Source organism: Sus scrofa, chromosome 3 (genome assembly GCF_054392235.1).
Source record: "Sus scrofa isolate SSC_HxYL_T2T_F1_AM1 chromosome 3, Sscrofa_HxYL_maternal_Yorkshire_Landrace_v2.0, whole genome shotgun sequence".
NCBI classification, from domain to species: Eukaryota; Metazoa; Chordata; class Mammalia; order Artiodactyla; family Suidae; genus Sus; species Sus scrofa.
Genome location: NC_139385.1, coordinates 57,877,949 through 57,900,102, shown reverse-complemented (window position 1 = coordinate 57,900,102; position 22,154 = coordinate 57,877,949). Strand labels below are relative to the sequence as shown.

The following is a 22,154-nucleotide window of genomic DNA, read 5'->3' as shown; positions in this document are numbered from 1 at the left end:
GTCAGGGCAGCGGCTGAGCAAGGGCTGTGACCTGGAGCGTCTCCCTGTGCTGCGGGCGGGGTGCCCACCCTGATGTGTGTTCTCCTTGTCTTTTCTCTTGGGAGCAGCAGGCAGGGGAGCCTTGAGGTCTGCAGCAGCCACCCTCCTGGGCTGAGGAGCTGAGAGCCCAGTGCACCCTTGTCTCCACCCAGCATTGCTTGGGCCTCGGCCCCGCAGTTACTTGAGGATGCAGTGCTGGCCCGGTCATAGTGAGGGTGCCGTGTGCTCGTGAAATGCTGGGCAGACAAAATGCCTCCACTTCTTCAGGAGCCTCCCGGGCTCTGGGTGCAGAACACAATTGTATCATTCAGTGTGACTGTCCCTGTGCTCGGTCTGGTCCAGCCAGGTGTCTGTGGAAGGCGGCCGGGGTGGCCAGGACACAGCGCTGTAGTTGGTGGTGGAGATGGAGGGGGCGGTGACTGTTCCATTCAGCAAAAGGGTCTGAGACACAGATTTCTGGGACATTCTGGAGGGAGAGCCAGGCCCTGGGCCCAGTAAAACACACAGGTGTCCCCTAGCCTCATCAACCTTGGCAAAGGGTGGGTGGGACTTAGGAGGGCAATGGATGCATGAGGGCAAGGTTCTGGGCAGCTGTGTTCTGGGCTGTGCAAGTGCCAGCTTGGAGTCAGGAGCCCATCAGCAGCGGTGGCCTCTAAGATATACATATACATGTATATGTACATGTATATATATATAGATGGGGACCCAGATCAGAGCAGCACAGAGCAGGGTGTGTGGCCCCACCCCACCCAGGAGGAGTGCCCATCCTCGGCCCAGAAGTGCATCCCCTGCCAACACTGAGCGGCCATCCCCTGTGACCCAGAGGCTGGGACTCTGAGCTACTCTGCTTGTCTCTCCAGCATCTAAAAGTCCGTCCTGTCAGCAGTTCCTGTTGTGGCTCAGTGGGTTAAGAACTCCAGTAGTATTCAGGAGGATGTAGGTTCAATCCCTGGCCTTGCTCAGTGGGTAAGGATCCAGCGTGCCATGAGTGGTGTAGGGCACAGATGCAGCTCAGATCCCATGTTGCTGTGGCTGTGGTGTAGGCCGGCAGCTGCAGCTGTGATTCAACCCCTAGCCTGGGAACTTCCATATGCTGCAGGTGTGGCCCTAAAAAAAAGTCCTTCCTGTCAAGATGCCAGGCTGCCTCTCCAAGGGCAGAGCTAAGCCATTAACTGGACAGACCTGCCTCTCAAGTCTGGCTCCCGTGAGGACTGTGGGACTGGGTATCTTTACCTGTAAAACCAGATTATTAATATCACCCACAGAGCAAGCTGGGGTCTTGGTGGCAAACAACTGAATCCAGGCTATCTGGTTTAAGCAGAGAGGCCTTTACTCTAGGCTATTGGGAAGTTTCCGGAAACTCTAGAGAATGAGAGAAGAAAGCCTGTATGTGACAAGGCCTGGGACGCACCTGCTGCTTTGGAAAATGCCCCATGTCCCAGGCCATCCAAGAACACTGGAGCTGCAGCCACATGCTCCTGTGTGACACATGCAATTATTCCTACCCCCTCCCCCAAAGTGGGGACCCAAATTCTCAGCTACCACCTCCATCTCTGGGACTTCCTGATTTCTCCTAAGGTTTCATCAACCCCATGTAAAATTATAAAGTCACCACCACCATCAGCACTCCTGATAAAAATGCGGTAGTAGAAAAGTATGGGGACAAGAAGGTAAATTAGCTTGTCTATAACATGCAAGGATATACCAATATATGCTAATGGAATTTTAGAAGGACCAAGATACCTTCAACATCATGTTTCAAAGTGAGACACCAGGAGTTGAATGGGTGGATTCTAGGGGGAAGAGGATTTCTCTGGAGAGTCCAACCCCATAACTTGAAGCAGAGACCCCTTGGTTACCTTTTGTTACCTAACGAAATACCCCTAAATCTAGTGGCTTTAAAACAACCATCATTTCCCCTCTCAGTTCCGTGGGTCAGGCATCTGGGCAGGCCTCCCTGGATGGTTCTTCGACCCCCCTCGGCATCAGCTGTGATGACTCACTTGCGTTTGTTTAGCTGGTGAGTAGGCTGGGCTGGAAGGTTCAGGAAAGTCCAGCTGCTTCTGACATGGGGAATGGGGAGAGGCCAGCGGATCTTGTAAGCACTGGCCTTTGGCCACCATTCTTTGGTCAGTAACGCTGATGTGTGGGACACGGTAATGGGTGGCGCTGCTGGCAGAGAGGAGGGTTCATATCCAGCACCAGTGTCCATTCCAGAAAGAGGAAATAATGCTCCCCCCACCCCAGGATGGAGGAGATACAGTGTAGCTGACCTGCCACCTGGTGGCTGGATTGTCACCCTGCTGACAGGCTGGACCCCAGCTCTAGCCAGATCAGCCCAGCGAGGAGAAGTTGTCTTCTTGAACCCTTGAGGAATCTTAGTTCACCGTGGTGTTTTGTTCATGGACAGGGCTGACTGATATGCATGGTTGGGCCATCTTGTCAACCAGACCCTGAGCCCACTGCCCCAGCTGGGTTGCCCTCTAGGGAACATCCACCAAGGACTGTGACATTCTCACACCTCCTAGTCACCACCTGTCCAATCTTCCCTCCACCTCCCTGACTCCTGAATACCCCTGAGTCCATCTAAATCTGTACTTTGGGACACCTCTCCTTCTGGTGACATGGGCAAGCAGTTGGACTCAGCGTTCTGCCCACCAGGGAGATTTCCCTTCTCTATTGCCCTCCCTGCCACCCCAGTTGCCATGTCAACTTAGAGTTGGGCCATGTGCTTTTTACATACATGTGCTTTTTCCTCCTCTGATGGTCTTAGGGACTTCCTACAGGGCACAGGTGTGGGCTGATGGGACGGTGGCAGTGCAGCTGCTACCAGAGAGGTCTGAGTCCCTTGTGTGAGCCTATGCCTACCTGAGCCTTCTGGACCCCCAGCCCTGAGCTCACCTGTGTGCTCACCTGTGTGCGATTGTGGGGTGCTGTGAACATGCGCCTTTACAGCTGGGGTGAGGCTGACACTCAGTTGCTGTGAGCAGCTCAGGTCTCAGGTGTTCCCTCTCCCTGAGGGCCCAGTATTGAGCCACTGGCCACTAGAACTGGCCTGCCCTGGGCCCTGCAGAGCACCCTAACATGCCTTAGACACACTGTGGGCCATGGAATGCGCTGGCTCCTTGGGCCCAAGGTGAAAGCTGCTCATCTGCAGCTTGGACCTGCTGCACCGCTTGTGGTCAGAAACAGTCTGGAGCAGTCCGCTGGCCTGTGCTACACATGAAGGCCTATCACACACTGCACTTCCGCTCACTGGCTGGGAGTGCAAGGTGCAACAGTTCGTCTTTCACTTTGGAGGAATATTTTGACTTGGCTGCCCATGCATGTAACCGAAACCCCAAATAATAGTGGTTTAGTTTAGGCAGAGGTATGTATCTCCTATCTGAGAAATTTGGCCTAGGCAGTGGGTGGCACTGGTTTAGCAGCTTGGGGATTCCAGAATCAAGGTCTTTGGGTTTTTTGGACTTTCCTCACAGTGGCAAAGTTGTTGCTCTGGCTCCAGTTGTCATGGCTTTGCGCCAGGCAGGAGAAAGGAGAAATCAGGGGAATAGAGGAAGTGATGGCACCGATGTCAGGAAGGCCACATGCTCACAGAAATCTCTGGAAGATTTATGCCTACATTTCTAGCCAGAACTGAACCATCCTGACTGCAAGGAAGGCAGGGGGGTGGCATTTTTTTTAGGCTGGGCGTATTTCCACCCCCAATGAAATCTGAATTCTGTAGGTGAGAAAACAGAATGAATGCTGAAGTGACATTCGCTGCCACATGTACCTCACAGAGTTGTTTTGGTGCTCAGAAGGGCCTTGGTGAGCTGCCTGTGCACACAGGGTGCTCAGCGAGTGTGGGGGCAATGCCTGCTCCCGTCACACCCTTGGTTCCCCCCGTATCCCCCCATCCCGAGGACCCCTGCCCATCTCCCCTTTCTCCACTCTGTGGAGGTACCAGCAGGGCTGGAAGATGGGGTCAGCAAGCAGAGGTCAGAGGTGAAGAGCCACCGGAAAGCCAGGGCCCCACCCATCCCCCAGCTCTGCCCAGCGTCCCCAGCCCCTGAGCCTTCTGGCCATCGGGCTACATGGGAGCAGGGCTGCTCCCTTTCCGGCTGCTGCTCAGGAGCCCTGAAACTGGGATGTGGCCCCTTTGCAGAGAGATCACATCCTCAGCTAAAAATCACACCAGTAGCACCTCCCCCCCTTGCTGCTGGGAGCTCAGGAGCAGCACCCACCCCCGCCCTCACACCCTCCCAGCCCAGGAAGCTGTAGGAGCCATTCCGCCTCCAGGGAGAGTGAGTGCCAGGGTCCTGAGGAGTCACGCTAGGTGCAGGGTGAAAGGCCGGCCCTGGGGCAGGAGCAGGGCTGAGCCCCCAGTGGGGTGAGCAGGAAACTGGCCAGCCCCTGGGGGCTCTGGGCTGGGCTGAGGTGCAGGCGGTCCTGGGAAAGGTCCAGAGGCAGGAGGTGGGGCCAGAGCTTGGAGGACAGAAGGCAGGCCAGCGAGACCAAGGCACAGATAGCCTGAGACTGAGAGACAGCCCAGAGGTGGGAGAAAGAGTTCTAGAAGAAAGGCTCTGAGTACCAGGTTGGGGAGAGGCAGGCAGAGGCGGGACAGAGCCAACAAGGGCGGCACTGTGGCTGGGGTTCCTGGGGTCAGGCCCGGGGATGGCAGGGCGTGGTGAGGCCCCTGGCCCGGCCCACGGGGCTGCACTGAGGCTGCAGGAGTGCCAACATGGCTGCAAGAAGCACCTGGGCAACATCATCAGCTTCTTCTTCCGCTTCATCTCCGGGAACCTGGCTCGAGGTGAGGACTGCTCTGGTAGGACTGGGCACAAGGGGCAGGCCCACTTCGAAGGGGGCAGGGGTGATGGGTCAATCGTCCCAAGAGCCTTAGGGTCCTGCCTTGCAACCTGGGGGCAGTGAGTGCCAAGCCGGAGGCTCCCCCCACCCCCCACCCCTGTGGGCCTGGGGAGGGTGAGGGGTTGGGGAGGGGACCTCCTTCTCCAGGGCGCAGACTCAGGCACAGCCTGGGCTGGGAGGGAGCCAGGGACCCTCAGGCCTGCCCTCTCGCCTTGCACACACCTACCTCCTTGTCCCTCCATCCCTGAGGACCCTCCTCCTCCCTCATCAAAGGTAGATGTGACATCTGCAGCGAGGATGAAAGAAAACAAGTGAGTGGGTGGAAAGGCTGGTGAATAGAAAGGGCTCAGTCGGTGAAGCCATCTTGCAAAATCAATGAGGTCCCCTAACCTGAAATTCTAGCACGGACAGAAAGGGGGCGCCCCTGCAGCCTCTGTTCTCAGACGTAGGCCTGGGGAGAGGCCCTGAGTGGAAGTGACTCCGAGCAGGTGGGGTCCCACCACCCGTTGGCCTCCCCCCTCTGCAGCCCTGTCTCTAGGTGCTCGAGGCCTGAGCAGCACCACGTCTGGGGCGGGGCCCTGTGGATTGGGAGGCAGACACAGGGAGAGGGGCTCCTGCGTCTGGGGACCTGGAGTCCCCTTGGCAGGACGCCCCCTGGGGAGGGCTGGTGTCAGGAGCTTCAGACCATGAGAGGAGAGACCCTCAGCTGCTGGGGGCTGGTGGGCCCTTGTATTCTGCCCTGTTATTGGAAGGATGTGAAGATAAGTAGGCTAAAGAAATCACACAGTTCTCTAAAGAGAAATCAGGTTAAATCTCTAAGACAGAAAGATGAGTCGATGTTGACAGCTGACATGGTGGCTTTTTTAGCCAAAGCTGAAGGCCGCTCCTTCTGCTCAAAGGTGCTCGTGAATGCTGACGGACACAGTGTCAAGATCAAGCAGGGCTGGGCTGGGAAGCTTGACGTTGGTCCCCTCTCCAGGGGCATCTTGTCCTCTGCCCTGTCTCGAGTGCCTAGCACAGAGCCTGGTGCCCCCAATACTTGTCAAATCAATCAAATTCCCTGTGTTGTACAGTAGGACCTTATTGTTTATTTTATATGGAGTAGTTCGTATCTGCTAACCCCAGACTCCAGATTTATGCTACTCCCACCCTTGTCTTTGAAGGGAGACATCTGGGGGTTGGGCCCAGAGCCAGAGGGATGTGTCTGGAGTGGCCAAGCCTCTGGCCATGACCCTCCTAGCTGTTTCCTCTTGCTCCTGCTGGCTGGTGACCTAAAGCATCTCTCGAGAGGACCTCTGTTCCTCATCTGTCTGGCCAGGGCTGTGTGGAATGACACCTGCTCCATGGGGCAGCCATGAGGGTCAGTGAGCGCCCCTGCTTAGTGGAATTTCAATGCATGGGAGTCTTTATTGCCAGTAGCTTCATGCACCTTTTCTAAGTCTCTTAACCTGCCTGCTATGCTTGTAGGCTCAAAGGTGTTTTCTCTCACTCTCTCTGTCTCAGTCTTTCTAGAAAGGGAAGGATTCTGCCAGTCTGTGTCCCCTAAGGGTTTGGTCTGCTTCCGGACCTCAGGCCCCTCATCTGACAACACTCACAAAAGTCTGGGCTTGCTGGTCTACCTCTGAGCCCCTTCTAGCTCTGGGGGATGCTGGTTCCAGCATTCACAGGATGACTGGGATGGGAGGAGCTGCCTGGAGTTGGGGGGAAGGGAGGAGATGTGGGCGGATGCTAAAGACACCAATGCTCTACATCAGCGTAGGAAACAAGCTGGAGGAAGTGTGGCTCTTTGTCACTTCTGACCCTTAAAGGCCGCTCGGTGGAATTGCTCTTCCCAGCCCTTTGGATGAAATTTTGTGCAGCTCCTGTGGTCATCGTTCAGGTGTTAGCGGGCACCCAGGGAAGCCTCAAGTTCCAGACCTTCATTCACCCTGGCATCCTCCACTCCCACCCCCGACTGTCTCAGGCCTAAGGACGGAGCAGGAAGCCTGGGCATCTTTGCTCTCTCTCCGCTCTTGCGGTTGTTTGTGATGCCCTTTAGCCTCGCAACCCATGAGACTTCCGCTCTCCAGGTGGTCTTTCTTGGAGGACGATGGCTCCCCAGCTTCTCTCACAGAGTCGAGGGAGTCCCATGCAAACGTCACTGGGTGGGTGTCCAGGTTCTTCCATCACCCTGGCTGCCTCTGGCCAGTGTGGTCACCACCATCCCCCTGCCTTCCTCTAGGTGTGGGTCAGACCCACCTGGCCTTGCCTTCCCCAGACTCCAAAGACACAGGCCCAGAAGCCTCGAACCTGGACAGAGTACCACCCCCCCCACCCCCCGTGGTGGGAGGAGGGACCATTTTCCAGCATACCAACCAGCCTTTCCAAAGACATTCTCTCCCTTCATCTCACCAGCCTTTCTCTTCGCGGGGTGGGGGTGGGGGGGTCACAGAGTTGGTTCCCAGTGCCCTAGTGTTATCTGCAGAGCTGGTCTTGGCCTTCGGGACCTTGGCCCAAACCCAAAACGAAAAATCACATTTAACACTTGGATATGAAACATGGCGTCCACACCAAGATGGGGAGAGCCCTGTCTTCTGGGCTGCTCACCACACCCTGCAGCAGGGGCCCAGGCTTGGGGCCCCCAGGGATCAGGCCAGTGCGGGGCAGAGGCCGGGAAGGGCCAGGAGCCAGGAGAGGGGCTCAGGCTCCAGGCTGAGGTGGCAGAGACCCAAGGTTACAGATGAAGTTGGGCCCAGCTGGCTTAAATTGTCAAAGCACATTCTCAAAGTCTTAAAAATATCCTCCTCCAGCATATAGACCGTGTCAGGTTCCACTGAAGTCCTTAATGAGGGTACCAGCAGAGTGACAAAGCTGATGCAACAGAGAAAGGCCCCCAGGGGTTTTTAGAGATGGTGGAAATAAAAGGAACACCGAGCTGTAACTGCTTAGGTGGAAAAGGAAGAAAGATTCAGGGCAGTGAAGGCACGACCTTGGGGGTTACCTTCTCTGCCAGAAGGAAGAGGAAATTGTCACATCTTACCAGCTTTAAGGGCTTGTAAAATGGCTGGGCCCTGATCAATTGCACCACTTTGTTCTGCTCGCCTGGACGGTCTGATGCAGGTGCTGGACAATGCCCCAGTGAAGCCTGGAAGGGCGTACAAAGCCCTTGGGCTTTATTTCCACAATTTAAAAATAATTTTTAAATAAAAAAGTTTTAATTCTGCCACTCATAAAAGGTAAAGGCTCATTAAATGTGTCAAGAGTTTGTGGAGTTCCTGTTGTGGCTCAGTGGTAACAAATCCAACTACTGTGCACGAGGACACAGGTTTGATCCCTGGACTTGCTCAGTGGGTTAAAGATCTGGCATTGCCATGAGCTGTGGTGTAGATTGCAGACAAGATTTGGATCCTGTGTGACTGTGGCTGTGGCTGTGGCTGTGGCTGTGGCCAGCAGCTGCAGCTCTGATTTGATCCAGCCTGGGAACCTCCATGTGCCACAGGTGTGACCCTAAAAAGCAAAAAAAAAAAAAAAAAAGTTTATTGGAGTTCCCTGGTGGCTCAGCAGGTTAAGGACCTGGCGTTGGCACTGCTGTGGCTCAGGTCGCTGCCGTAGGGCATGTTCAGTCCTTGGTGTTGGAAACTTCTGAATGCCATGGGTATGGCCAAAAAAAATTTCAAGAGTTTATTTGAATTGGGCAGTACCAAACCAAAGGTAGTTAGGAACATTCCATTGACAGGAGCTATGGGGTGGGGAAGTTTTTATAGAGAAGATGCAGAAGTGAAGTAAGGACATTGATTGGTTATAGCTTAATTGGTTGTCTTATTTGGGAAAGCCTAGTGGCTGTCTGTGATTGGTTGTTCATCAGTTGCATTTTCTTGAATCGAGCACGTTGACATGGTTTAGGTGGGTTTTTTTTGTTTTTGTTTTTGTTTTTTTCCAGCTGCACTTGTGGCGGCATATGGAAGTTCCCAGACTAGGTGTCAAATCGGAGCTGCAGCTGCTGGCCCACACCACAGCTACAGCAACACCAGATCCAAGCCGCATCTGTGACCTATGCCACAGCTTGTGGCAGCGATAGATCTTTAACCCAGGATGAGGGAGGCCAGCAATAGAACCCACATCCTCAGAGATGCTATGTGGGGTTCTTCACCTGCTGAGCCATAGCAGGAACTCCTAGGTTTTGGTTTTGACCATAAGCTACCAAGGCATAGAGCCAACTCAGTCCCATAGCTTCTTGTTTAATAATTTCCTGACCAACGATTTGGTAATACTGCCACTCTCCATCACCGCTCCAATTGTCTCATCATGAAACTCATAGGTTATGACGTCGGGCTGCGGAAGAATTGGTTTTGCTCTTCGTCTCATGGTCCACCTAGTTTCTCTTTCTCCAAACCCAGTGAGACCCTCTGATGTACTGCTGGTGGCTACAAAGGTGAAGTGTATTTAAAACTCTTGAGAGAGCACACCAGGGAGAGCAGGAAGGTGACTACCAGGAGGATGGTACTGAGACTAAGGATGCTCCTTAGCTGGGGCCCCAGGGACCACACCAGTTGGTAACAGATAAATCAAAGAATGCACCTGAAGAGGCGTCAACCTTTTTTTTAGCCTAGGGGCTTGTTTGTTCATTTGTTTGAGTTTCTACTTTACCAGAGTTGTTGATCCAAGGAGGGCAGGAGGTCACTGCTATGGCATAGACTCTTCTTTGCTCAGCCAGCAAGTAATCTAAAGTCATTCTATTATCTGAAACCATTTGATCTGCTCAAAATAACCTCTTAGCCACACAGGCGTATTTTGCTACCTAGTGCTCTTTTTCTTCTTCTTTTTTTTTAACAGCTACACCTGGGGCATATGAAAGTTTCCTGGGCTGGGGGTCAAATCAGAGCTGCAGCTTGGAGCAATGCCAGATCCTTAACCCACTGAGCAAGGCCAGGGATTGAACCTGCATCCTCATGAGCACTATGTCAGGTTCTTAACCCACTGTGCCACAGTGGGAACTCCCTGCTACTCATTATTCTTCCCCTTTGAAATTTCTGCAAGACATCCCAGGTTGAGTTGGTCGATGGTTCCCTCTTACTTAACCAGTCTCTTCGTCCTGAGAATAGGTCAGTTCAGTTAGACAGTTGAGTGTCATTTCAGGAAGACGTGTTGATGGCGGGTCCCCAAGCACTCATGTATTTAATAAGAGGTCTCTCTATGGAAACAAAAGAAAAATAAAGGATAACGGTAGGAACAGATTATAAATCAGTTTCTGAGACCAGAGCTCAGCCAGTTGAGAAGGTTTCTGGATACTGGACTCCTAGACATTGGGCTCAAAGCATCTGTTGCAGTTTGAATGTCTTTGTGATGTCATCGGGTGTTTGAATGAACTTCCTGAGTGGCCCATGTGGCAGCAGGCACAAAGCTTATCCATATGTGACCTGTGGGGGTGGTTTCTCTGAAGTTCATGTCAAGTCATCCAGCTCCAGTTTGCAGGGCTTGGTGAAAAAGACAGTTTTTGTTCTCAATGATTCCAAGTCAGGAGGGTGGAAGAAAATTGGAAACATTTAGTTTGGAGAGTTGTAGCCAGATATGGGAGGAAACTAGAAGAATTCAGGATCTAGCCCAGTTTACAGGTACATAACAAAAATCTCAAGACAATGACCATGACTAGAATCTGATCTCCACCAGGGTGTGTTAGAGTTTTCTACAGAAACATAATTTTTCTCTGTATAATTACCCCAGTAATCACAGTGAGATGAATTTATTTGCAAAAATAAGTCTAGTCTCATTAGAATTGGCCTGATTATTTATAGAAGAGCAGCAAGAGTAGCGATTGTATGTTTGTTCTTAAATAGGATGTTCCATTTAAGCTTCGTGATACCTAGGGGCTTTATTGGCTCCATAAAGTCAACCCTAGTTTATTAAATTTTTGAAAGTCTCTTTAGTCTCAGAAGCCAAGTCAAGGACTCATTCAGTCGTGTCCTTTTATAGTCTTTGCAAATACCTACATTGTAAAGATGAAAATATTCAATAAGAGTTTCTGAATTCTGGAGTGATCAGGTAGAGAGAAAAAGATAAATATATTCTGTTTTTGTTTACAAAGTATACTTTACCAAATTGCTGTAATATAGATAACGTAAAAGAAAGGAGAAAGAGGGCTCTTTTCTACGGCCACACCTGCAGCATATGGATGCTTCCAGACCAGGGACTGTATCCGAGCCACAGCTGTGACCTATGACCTATGCTGTGGCTGTGGCAATGCCAAGTCAAGAGGGTTCTTTACATCTGGAAAACAACTGAAAATCAGCAATGTTTCAAAGTCATAGAATTTATAGTTATCCTCATCAGTTCATTTAGCCTCATGTAATTAATTCTTTTTTTCTTTTCCATTGCGGTTTATTACATGACTTTAAATATAGTTCCCTGTGCTTTACAGTAGGACCTTGTTGTTTATCCATTCTATATGTAATATTTTGCATCTTCTAATCCCAAACTCCCAATCCATCCCTCCTCCATCCCCTCACCTCCTTGGCAACCACAAGTCCATTCTCTGTATCTGTGAGTCTGTTTTTGTTTCATAGATAAGTTCATTGTGTCACATTTTAGATTCCACATATAAGAGATATCATACAATATTTATCTTCTTCTTTCTGACTTGCACTTAGCACTGAAACCGGCAGAATGTATTTTGAGACAGTAAAGTGTAGGTTCTACTGTCTTGGCACAGAAGGAATTCAGCGAGAGGCAGAGTGACAGGTAAGGAAAAAGTTCATTAGTATAGGATGCTTGTGAGAGATACAGGCAGGCAAGGGAAGGAGTGCCACCCTGAGAACTAAGTGGGGTACAGTTTTATACTTGAAGGAAAAGTGGGGAGGGGGAGAAGACCACCATCTTCCTCATTCTGGAGTAGATGTCAAGCTTCCATCCTCAGCGTCTCCTCTGTGTTGGGCAGGGGGGTTTTCTCGTCCCTACGTGTGGTCAAACTGGGACCGTCATGGTGCAATGGAAATGAGCAAAAAGGCAGTAACTTATAGTAAAATATGATAATCATCTCAGGTTTCAGTATAATGTCACTTTCCCCTATATTTTTGTGTTTAGTGTATGTGGAGAAACATATCCTAGGGAATCATTAACTTACTGATCTTACTGGGCAGGATGTGAGTTTTTTGTGGTTTTTTTTTGTTTTTGTTTTTTGGTCTTTTTAGGGCCACACCCTCAGTATATGGAGGTTCCCAGGCTAGGGGTGGAATTGGAGCTCTAGCTGCCAGCCTACATCATGGCCACAGCAGCGTGGGATCCAAGCCATGTCACAACCTACACCTCGCTCCTTAACCTACTGAGGCCAGGGATCAAACCCACATCCTCATGGATACTAATTGGGTTCATTAACCACTGAATGATGACAGGAACTCCCTCATTCCACCATTGTTTTATTGTTTGGAAGCGTTTCTCATGCTTCTGTTGCATGGTTTTGCCGCTAAGCAAGGCTTGCTTGGTTTTATTGTTAAGCTGGTCTGCTTTTTGAGTGATCATTAACTTACAGGGTATCCCATACTTTTTTTTTCCTACTCATAAGCTCCTAGTGGGATTAACTATTTAGTCAACTGCTTTGGCCCTTTTCTCTGTCTCTATCCCATATGATAATCTCTATTCATCTATGTTGCTGCAGATGGCATTATTTCATTCTTCAGCCTTAGAAACTTTAATATCACTAAGAAATGAGCAATTGTGGGCTGTTGCACCAGCATTTTGTAGATGGCAAACTTATTGATACATCTCATAATTTCTAGAAGCATATTCTTTCTCATAGTGAATTTTTCCAAAGAGTTGTGGCTTAGCGGGTTATGAACTTGAGTAGCATCCATGAGGACGAGGGTTCAATCCCTGGCCTCTCTCAGTGGGTTAAGGATCCAGTGGTTCCATGAGCTTTGGTGTAGGTGGCAAACAAGGCTTGGATCCTGCATTGCTGTGGCTGTTGTGTAGACCAGCAGCTGCAGCTCTGATTCGACCCTAACCTGGGAACTTCCATATGCTGGAGGTGTGGCTCTAAAAAGCCAAAAAAAAGAAAGAAAAAAAAAAAAGAAAAAGGAAAAAAATTCCAAATGTGGCACAAAACACACTTATTTATTTATTTATTTATTTGTCTTTGAGGTACCCCACAGCTCACAGCAATGCCGGAACCTTAACCCACTGAGTGAGGCCAGGGATTGAACCTGCGTCCTCATGGATGCTAGTCAGGTTCCTTAACCACTGAGCCACAACAGGAACTCCACAAAACATATTTATTAACAGACTCAAATATCTTTAGTCCCTCTGTAATAAGAAGCCAAAAGTAGATAAACTTATATTCAGTAACTAATTCAGTATTTTATCTTATTTGAAAATTGTTGGGAAAGGCAGTCTTATAGGTGCAGACTTTTGACCCCCCACTCAGCAGTATGAGAAAGGGTCTTGGGCCCAAAACACTGCTTTTCTAGAAGATAAGAGTCCTCACAGCCTGTGGGGCTTCTTTCTCACCTTATATGGGAGTGTCTTGCCTTATTTAATTTTCTGAGTATTCCTATTTCTGTGCTTAAAGTATTGAACCTGCAACCTCATGGTTCCTAGTCAGATTCATTTCTGCTGCGCCACCAAGTAGAACTCCAGATGGGCTTTGAATTGCTTCTGAAGCTGCTTTTCTATTCCTATAAAGACTCAATTTGGGAGACAAGAGCAGTTATTTTCAATTCCTCAAAGAACTGGGTTGCAGCTTGAATGATATCAAGGGCTGGACCATTTGCTTGGACCATCCATCCCATGTGCTTCTTTATATCAGGGAGAAAATTTCCATCTACCATGGAAATCAAAAGATTTCTATAATCTAGATTTAGAGCTGTGTATCTTTGGAATGTTTTAATAGATTGTTCCACAAAGGCTTCAGAATGTCGTCTCCCTCTGGATACACAGCTCATTTTAGCTTAGGAAAGAAGGCTTCAAAAAGGTTCCTAATAGGCTTTGAATGTTGGCCTCCAGTTCACCCAACTTCTGATCAAAGAGGCCCTCTTAAAGAAAAAACCTTTTACAATATCTATTATCAGGTTTTAGCTGGGACCCAGAGTAAATATTCCTAGTAGAGATGAACCTTTAAAAGAGACCATTTTGATTCATTTTGTCAAAGAAGCTTCTACATATTAATAAAAAATGTATCCCATTGTTTTGGGGAAGTTTGGGACCCATTTTTCTCTAGGACATCTTGTAAATGGACAGGTTTATCTAGGTTAAAAATTCCTCACTCTCCTTTTCTTAAAACAAAATTTTACTTACCCAAGGCCTCAGTCCAATTTAAGTGTGATCCATTCCAGTTTAAGTCAGAGAAACCTGTATAATGTTTAAGTTGGACCCAGTCCAACTCTAGACCCAGTCTAGTCAAAGAAATGCTCAAATAAAGTCAGAGAGCTCATAATGCAAAAACTGTGGGACTCAGTTATACAAGAGAGACTTACCCATGACCTTTAGGTGCAGTGTGAAAGCTGTGAGATCAAAGGGCTCAGCAGGTGCCTATACCTGGTTGCTTGTTGCTCCTGGGGACCACTAGAGGGGGCTCTCCATCACATCCCACTTCTGACACCAAAGTGGTTAAAAGGTAAACATAGGCACACTAAAATTTTCAAAAGTTTATTTGAGCATACCATGATTTGAATTGGGCAGTGCCAAACAAAAGATGGTTAGGACCACTCTGCCAATAGCAGCTAGAGGAGGAGTTTTCTAAAGAAGATGCAGAAGAAAGGCAAGGAAATTATTCGATTAGCTTAAGTGATTGTCTTATTTAGGAAAACCTAAATAAGCTGTTTGAGATTGGTTATTCTTAAGTTAGAGTTTGAGTACATTGACTCTGGCTTAGATTTTGGCTTGCTTGCAAAGGCTACCAAGGCATTACAGGCACTTCAGTCCAATGGCCTCCTTGTTTAAATATTTAACATAGTTCTGCATGAACCAAATTGCTTCTAACGTCTCTGAACCTCAGTTTCCTCCCTCATCTGTAAAATGGTCACAAGAATAATGGGGTTGTTAAGAAGGTTGTTGTCAAATCTCTGCACCTGTGGCATGGCCTTTTACCTTCTCTACCCTGATACTATGGGGGTCTCCTGTATTGGCTAACTTTAGGTTGGTATGTGACTTTGGGCAAGTTACTTGGTCTAGCTGAGCCTTAATTTTCTCATCCATTGGATGGGTACCATGAGGGTGGTTTTGTGGATTCTACTAGGATCTGTAAATGGCTAGGGTAATGCCACCCCTGGTGGTTTTAGGGGCATGGCTGGTGATGATGGGGATTTACTCTGTGATTCTGAACTGTACTTCCCCTCTTCTGGACCTCAGTTCCTGCAGTGAAATTAGAGATGGAGAGGACAATTTTCAAGTTCAAGGACAAGCTCTAAAGTCTGTGATTTCTTCCCATCATTTTTACCCAGGCATGGGGGCCTGAGCTTGGGGTGTGTTTATGGCTCCTGAACCCCAGGATGGGGAAGCCTTTAGAGCCACTGCCCACTCCTACCTCTTCTTGGCTTCTCCTTAGATGCTCTTTTCTGGGTCCTTCCACCACTCAGAGCCCCTCCCAAATCTCTCCCCAGGGCCTTGCTAAGGAGGTTATATTCATCAAAAGCTAGCTTTGAGCATCCTGGTGCTCTTCTTTAGCATCAGCAGGGAGACTCTTCTCCCAAGAGATGAAATGGGCTGTGTGGTCCTCACCTCTGCTCTGGCACCTGCCCACCTGGCCTTCCCTATTGCCTGCCTCCAAATGGCAATCTCAGAATAGGTAGGAGGGGTGAGTAAGCAGGAAGGGTTCGCTGGGCACTGACTAGAAAGGTGGGCTAGGGGACGCCCAGAAAAGTGTCTGGGAGTCACCTGTCCAGACACATGGGCCCCTTGGTCCTGTACCAGATTCCTATCCTAGCATGAGTATGGGGCTGTCCCTGCTGGTGAGGGGTCCAATTCCCTGCCCTCTGGGGTGGAGGAGGATTGAGGGTTATTTTGGGTGGTAGGGAGGGAAAACAAAAATAGCTTCCAAATGCTCCAGGATGGGAAGAAATGTTTGTGCTGCATTTGGGATGGCTCAGGGAAAAGGCAGAACCCTGGTGACTGGGAGGTTGTGGCTCCTGGGCAGATGCTTACAGGCTGGCAAGCCTGGTGCCCCTTGGCCTGGCCATCCACTGACTGCCTCCCTCCCTCCTTGCCAGCCAGTCTCTCTTGATAGGCATTCTCCCATATGGCCACCAGGGGGCAGCAGGGACCAACATGTCCAGCAAGCAGGACTATTTTGATCTTAAATCATCAGCTCTGCATTTTCTGGCACCAACCCTCCCCACAGGGCGCCACATCTTCACATCTTTAGGGCTTAGGGACACAGGAATCTGGGGTTCCCGGCTGTCACCTCTCTTCCAAGACACATATTATCTCCTGGTGCCCTGAGCTAATCCCAGGACAGGCTGGGACCTTCTCACCAACAGGCCTCCCCTCCCCTCTGCTAACCATGAAGCACCTGCCCCAGAGGTCACTAGGGGCTCTGTATGCCTGGATGGCAGTGCTGCCTTCTTGGGTCACCCCAGAGGCCTCAGGAGGGCAGGGTGAATCATAGGTGCTTCAAAAGAAGACTTTAGCTGTCCTCCTCGTGTGGATGAGGCACCAGGCTCAGGAAGGAGCCATGTCCACACCATGGGCTTGTGCCAGACATGGGATGGGAGGAGCCTGTAATGACCTGATAGGAATGCTTCCTTAGATGACCGCCCTGGCTCTTGATCGCCAGCCCATAAGCTAGTATGGGTCTCCAAGGTGACATGCAGGAAGACGGCTTGAATGAGCAGTCAGTAGGCTAAAGGTTTTCCCTTCCACGGTCCACATCTTCATTCCCTGTTGAAATAATGCTGAAGATAGAGAGTAGTCAGGGTTTTAAGAATATGGCTGTGGCTGGAGCTCCCATCAAGGCTCAGCGGAAAAGAATCTGATTAGCATCCATGAAGTTCGATTCCTGGCCCCGCTCAGTAGGTTAAGGATCTGGCATTGCCATGAGCTGTGGTGCAGGTCACAGATGCAGCTTGGATGTGGCATTGCTGTGGCTGTGGCATAGCCTGGGAATCTCCATATGGTGCAAATATGGCCCTAAAAATAGCAAAAAAAAACAAAAAACAAAAAAAACAAAAAACCACACACACACACACACACACACACACACACACACACACACACACACAAACGCATATGGCTGTGGCAGAGGCTGGCAGCTGCAGCTCCGATTCTGCGCCTAGCCTGTGAACCACCATATGCTACAGGTGTGGCCCTAAAAGGCAAAAAAAAAAAAAAAAAAAAGTTTGTTTTTAATGCCCTTGTATTTCAAAATAGAAGATGATACTTTTATGACCTTCTTACATATTTGGAGGGAATTATGAGGGGTCTAGAAAAGCCTGGGGACCACAGTTGCAGACCCTGCCTGGCTGGGCTGGAAGGTTGGAAGGGGGCTCCAGTGATAGGAGTGACAGATGGGGAAGCCAGGTGTCCTGGCTGGGCCCCAAGGAGGACATTCTCCCCTGCCTCCCTGGGTCCCCCACTCTGCTGGCCAAGAGCTGTCCCTCTCAGAGAGCTATAGATTGGGCCTGAGCAGTGACCCAAGTCCTGAGACCGGAGTAGGAAGTGACAGAGCCCACTCAGGCCTTGGAACAGAGCGCCACCAAGAGTAGGTGAATTGGAGTTCCTGTTGTGGCGCAGTGGTTAATGAATCCGACTAGGAACCATGAGGTTGCAGGTTTGATCCCCGGCCTTGCTTAAGGGGTTGGGGATCTGGCATTGCTGTGAGCCGTGGTGTAGGTTGCAGACGCGGCTCAGATCCCATGTTGCTGTGGCTGTGACATAGGCTGGTGGCTACAGCTCTGATTGGACCCCTAGCCTGGGAACCTCCATATGCCTTGGGAAGCGGCCCTAGAAAAGACCAAAAAAAAAAAAAAAAAAGAGTGGGTGAATGAAGTAGGCCAGGAGGGAGAGGAAGAAAGGAAAAACCAGGGAATCGATAGTTGACCCAACACCGCCCAGCAGGATGGAAGCCTCCCCCTGCCTCTAAGTTTTCTAAAGAAGGGAGAAAGAGAGAAGTGAGAGGGTCGTTAGAAACTCCTAAGCCATGGGCCTCCCAGGGTCTGGCTGAGGGTGGGTGACTGAATGCCGGGAGCCCCCAGCAGGAGAGAAGAGTCTAGGGGAGGGGGCAGGGCAGGGGTAGATGGAGAGGCTGGGAGCCTTGGGCTGGAGTGTGGGGATTCTGGGAGGGCAGGTCCTCCCACCTATTGTAAATGTGGTGGAAAGCCCCAGAGGGTAGCTGCTCTTTTAGGCTGTTTCTCTCTTTCTCTGCTTCCTTTTCTCCATCCTGCCTCTCCCAGTTCAATGGCTTTGAGGTGACCTCTCTCCCCTAGAGGTGGCCCCTGCAGGCATGCTCCGCCCAGCAAGCTGCCCGAGGCAGCTTTGCAAACGGAAATAAGTCACTCTCCAGCCAACCCCCTGGTGGTTTCCCTTGAACCTTGAGTGAGTTCTAGCCCCACCGCCCCTGCTCTTCCCCAAGCCCTCTTGGTCTTTCTCCTCCTTCAAATGTCAGTTCCTCCGAGGACTTGCCCTGTCACATCGCTGCCACACCTGGCACATATCAGGTGCCTGATCCAATGGCATTTGCAAAGATCACTCTCTCTTTGGGGGATTCAAGCCAGACCCTGTTCACTAGATTTAGAATTTTCCCACATGTGCAGAGCTAATAAGACTTTAGAAGCCCCTTTATCTGGGTCAGTTCTAGGAACCCCGGGTTGACTAGCCGAGGCCAGAAGTCCTGCCAGTCAGACTATGCTGTTGCCTGTGCGGTTTGCTAACTACGCCACCTCGTCTTTGGCCATGAAGTGTACCACTTGACTCTGCCACCCAGGATCCCAACAGCCCCAGCGCATTCAGGGATCCCAGTTCAATGGCTTTGAGGTGACAGGCAGGCCCGCTGCCAGCTCTTTCAGGAAACCTGCCCATGCACACCCCCCAGTCACACCCCCGCCTGCTGTGGCCTGAGCCAGGGGCCATCCCAGGTGAAGCCAGGACTGGAGTGGGTGGATGTGGTGCCTGCCTGGGAACCAGCTGTGGTTGCGCTGTCCGGGCCAGGCCTGAGTTGGGGATATTTGGGGACCTGCTTCCAGCCTGCATTGGACAAATCTGGAGCTCCAGGGTCCCTGCACTTGAGGGGTGGGGAGCAGAGGCAAGGATCTGGGTTGTAGTTTATCCTCGCCCCCTTCCCATGGAGATCTCAAAACCACCACTTCCCCATCTCCCCTGGACCTGGGAAGCTGCATCAAATACAGTGACAGACTCCCCCCCGCCTCCAGCCACCCCGGCCAAGCCTCTATCTCCTCTAACCCCCCAAGCCTCCATCTTCTTCCTCTTGGACCCTCTGAGTTCTCAAGGTACAAATGAGGAAAGGGGCCGGGAAAGAGGATAGGAGCTGCCCAAGGTCTAGGTCTGGGAATTCCAGGACCTTGCTCTTTCCTCTATCCTGCAGCTGGCTTAGCTTCAGTGTCCCTGCTCGGGAAATACAAGGGGCCCAGACAGGGGGGCTGGGGCTCTGTCTTTGCACTTGAGGAAGGCAGTGGGTGCATTGAGGGCGGATGAGCTCTTCCCAAGCCCAGAACTCACAGGGAGGTGGTTGAGGTGAGTCTGTGGGGAGCCTGGAAACCGCTGTGTTCCATCTTAGCTGTATGTGTGCATGCATGTGTCTGTGTATGTAAGAGGGTGTGTGTACACGTTCACCATTTGTGCTTCCTCTGAGATCCACATGGACTTCAAGAGACCACTTGTGTTTTGGGGAAGAGACCAGGCACTGTAGCAGCAACATGTTCAGGCCACGATGAGAGGGTCTTTATTTTTGTTTATATATTTATTTATTGTATTTTTGGGCCACACCTGCGGCATATGGAAGTTCAAACCCAGGCTAGGGTTTGAATTGGAGCTACAGCTGCCAGCCTATGCCAAGGCCACAGCAATGCTAGACCTGAGCCATGTCTGCAACCTACTCTACAGCTCATGGCAATGCTGGATCCTTAACCCACTAAGTGGGGCCAGGGATCAAACTGGCATCCTTATGGATACTATTCAGGTTTGTTATCACTGAGCCACCACAGGAACTCCACGAAGACAGGGTCTTTAGAGATCAGTTGAGCACCCACTGGGACAACCTGGTCCATGCAGGCCCCCACAGTATGGATCTCAAGGTGGAGGGGCTGCCAGGCAGAACAGTAAGCAGAAGCCAGGCTCCCTTTCAGCTGGGGCCTTTAGATATGCCCTCAGGCATGTGTGGCTGCTGCCTGGGGCCAGGGCACCTCTTAATGGAAGGATAAGGAGGTGCCATGGAGGAGGAGAGAGCAGAGAATGGGTAGGTCTCTGCACAGCCCAGGGATTCTTAGAAAGGGTGGGAGGGGCCTAGGCTCTCATCCTGGCTCTGCCACTTACCAGCTGTGTGACCTTGGGCAAGTCGCTGAACCTCTCTGAGCCTCAGTTTCCTCACCTGTAAAATGGAGAGTGAAGGTAGAAGAACTCTCCTTTCTGTGCTGCCATGAGGATTAAATAAGACATAGCACTTAGCCCAGGAGTGTCCGGCACACAGTGAGTACGTAGTAAACATTCCGGCTCCTGGCTCAAGGCCAAGCCTCAGGGCAGTGCCTCACCAGCCATCTTACATTTCTGGGGCTCCTACTGAAAGTACCCCACTTCTGAGACTTAGGCTGATCCTGTTTTTTTTGGGGGGGTGTTCCTTTTTAGGGCCACACGGCATATGGAGGTTCCCAGGCTAGGGGTCAAATCTGAGCTGCAACTGCTGGCCTACACCACAGCCACAGCAATGCTGGAGCCAAGCCATGTCTGTGACCTGCACTACAGTCACAGCAATACCAGATCCTTAACCCACTGAGCGAGGCCAGGGATCGAACCTGTCCTTGTGGATACTAGTCAGGTTCATTACCGCTGAGCCACAATGGGAGCTACTGATCCTATGTTTTTAACTAAGTAAGGGTCCAAAGTAAGACCAGAGCCCTAAGCATCTGCCTCCAGGTGGGCCTCCACCTGCCAACCCATTGGGCTGGGGATCAGCAAGGCTTGCATTTACCTGGGTGCTGCACTGGGGGTGCTCATGTGCACTGGGTGGGCTTCATCAGCTCATTTTGCAGATGAGTCCAGAGGTCCCAGGAGGTTGAGCAGCCCGGTGGTGTGACGAAGCCAGGAGAGCCCTTCAGAGCCCCACCCCCTCCCCCACCCCGGGAGTCTCACACAGGGCAGGCCTGGCTTGGCATGGGTGGGGCTGGAGCTGCAGCCCTCTGGGCAGCCTGATGGGGTCTTTGAGTTAGGGCCCCCTGTGTTAAGTCCCTGGCCACAGGACACATTCACAAGTAAACAGAGTAAATATTTACAGCCATTATGGTGATTGATCGCCTTCATCCTGTGCCCTGCCGTGCTAGAGTCCTGCTTACTCATGCTTTCTTAAAACCGGCCTCTTCTCTCACACGTCTTTAATAATTCAGCTCCTAATTGTCTCCAAATGCAAACCTGAAAAATGCCAGCTCAGGGCCTTCCTCCCGCTCTGGTGCTCCTCCCTGCCAGGGCGGGGGTGGGGAAGTGCTCACCCCACGTCTGCTGCAGACCCTGCCTCCCTGCCTGGCCTGTGATCATTTGTGGGAGGCGCCCAGGCCCCAGGTTCTGAGGTTTCCTGCGGGGAGGAAAGCCTGGAGCAGCTGAGCCGCAGGGCTGAGCCAGGATGAGGCAGGAGCAGGAAGGTGCAGCCTGGCCCTGCAGCCCTAAAGAATGGGAGGGGAAGGGTGAGGACATGGGGCGTCTTGAAATGACAGGGGAGGTTATCCTGCATGGGTCCCTGGACAGGTCTCAGGCCAGGAACTGCTCCTGCCCGGGCTGCGGGGTGGGAGGTGGGGCCAGATGGCCACAGCATCTCCTGGGGGCCAGATCTTCAGCCTTAGGCTTCCTGGCTGGCGAGGCTCGCTAGCGCCCTCTGTGGACCGTCTCCAGAATGGGGAGACTGGAGGACTGCACCATGTCCCTGCCCCGCCTGACGGGTTGACCAGAGGCTACTAATAGCACCACTCTGAGCTCCTCTTGCCTTCTTCCTCCAGGCCCAGCCAGGCTGACACAGGGGTGCCAGGGAAGAAGCCACTGAACTCTGAAGCATCTGCCCAGTGAAAGGCTCATGGCCACCTGGGCCAGGCACAGCTAGGGAGGACACGATGATGGGAGCAGCAAGGAGGGAGCCAGTGGTGGTGGTC

The 22,154-nt window shown here is 51.2% G+C and overlaps 1 protein-coding gene across 1 annotated transcript in view; it reads left to right on the top strand.

Moving 5' to 3' along the window:
* KCNIP3 (potassium voltage-gated channel interacting protein 3) overlaps positions 1 to 22,154 on the top strand; it is a 93,440-nt gene that overhangs the window by 15,633 nt on the left and 55,653 nt on the right. The window lies entirely within an intron of this gene.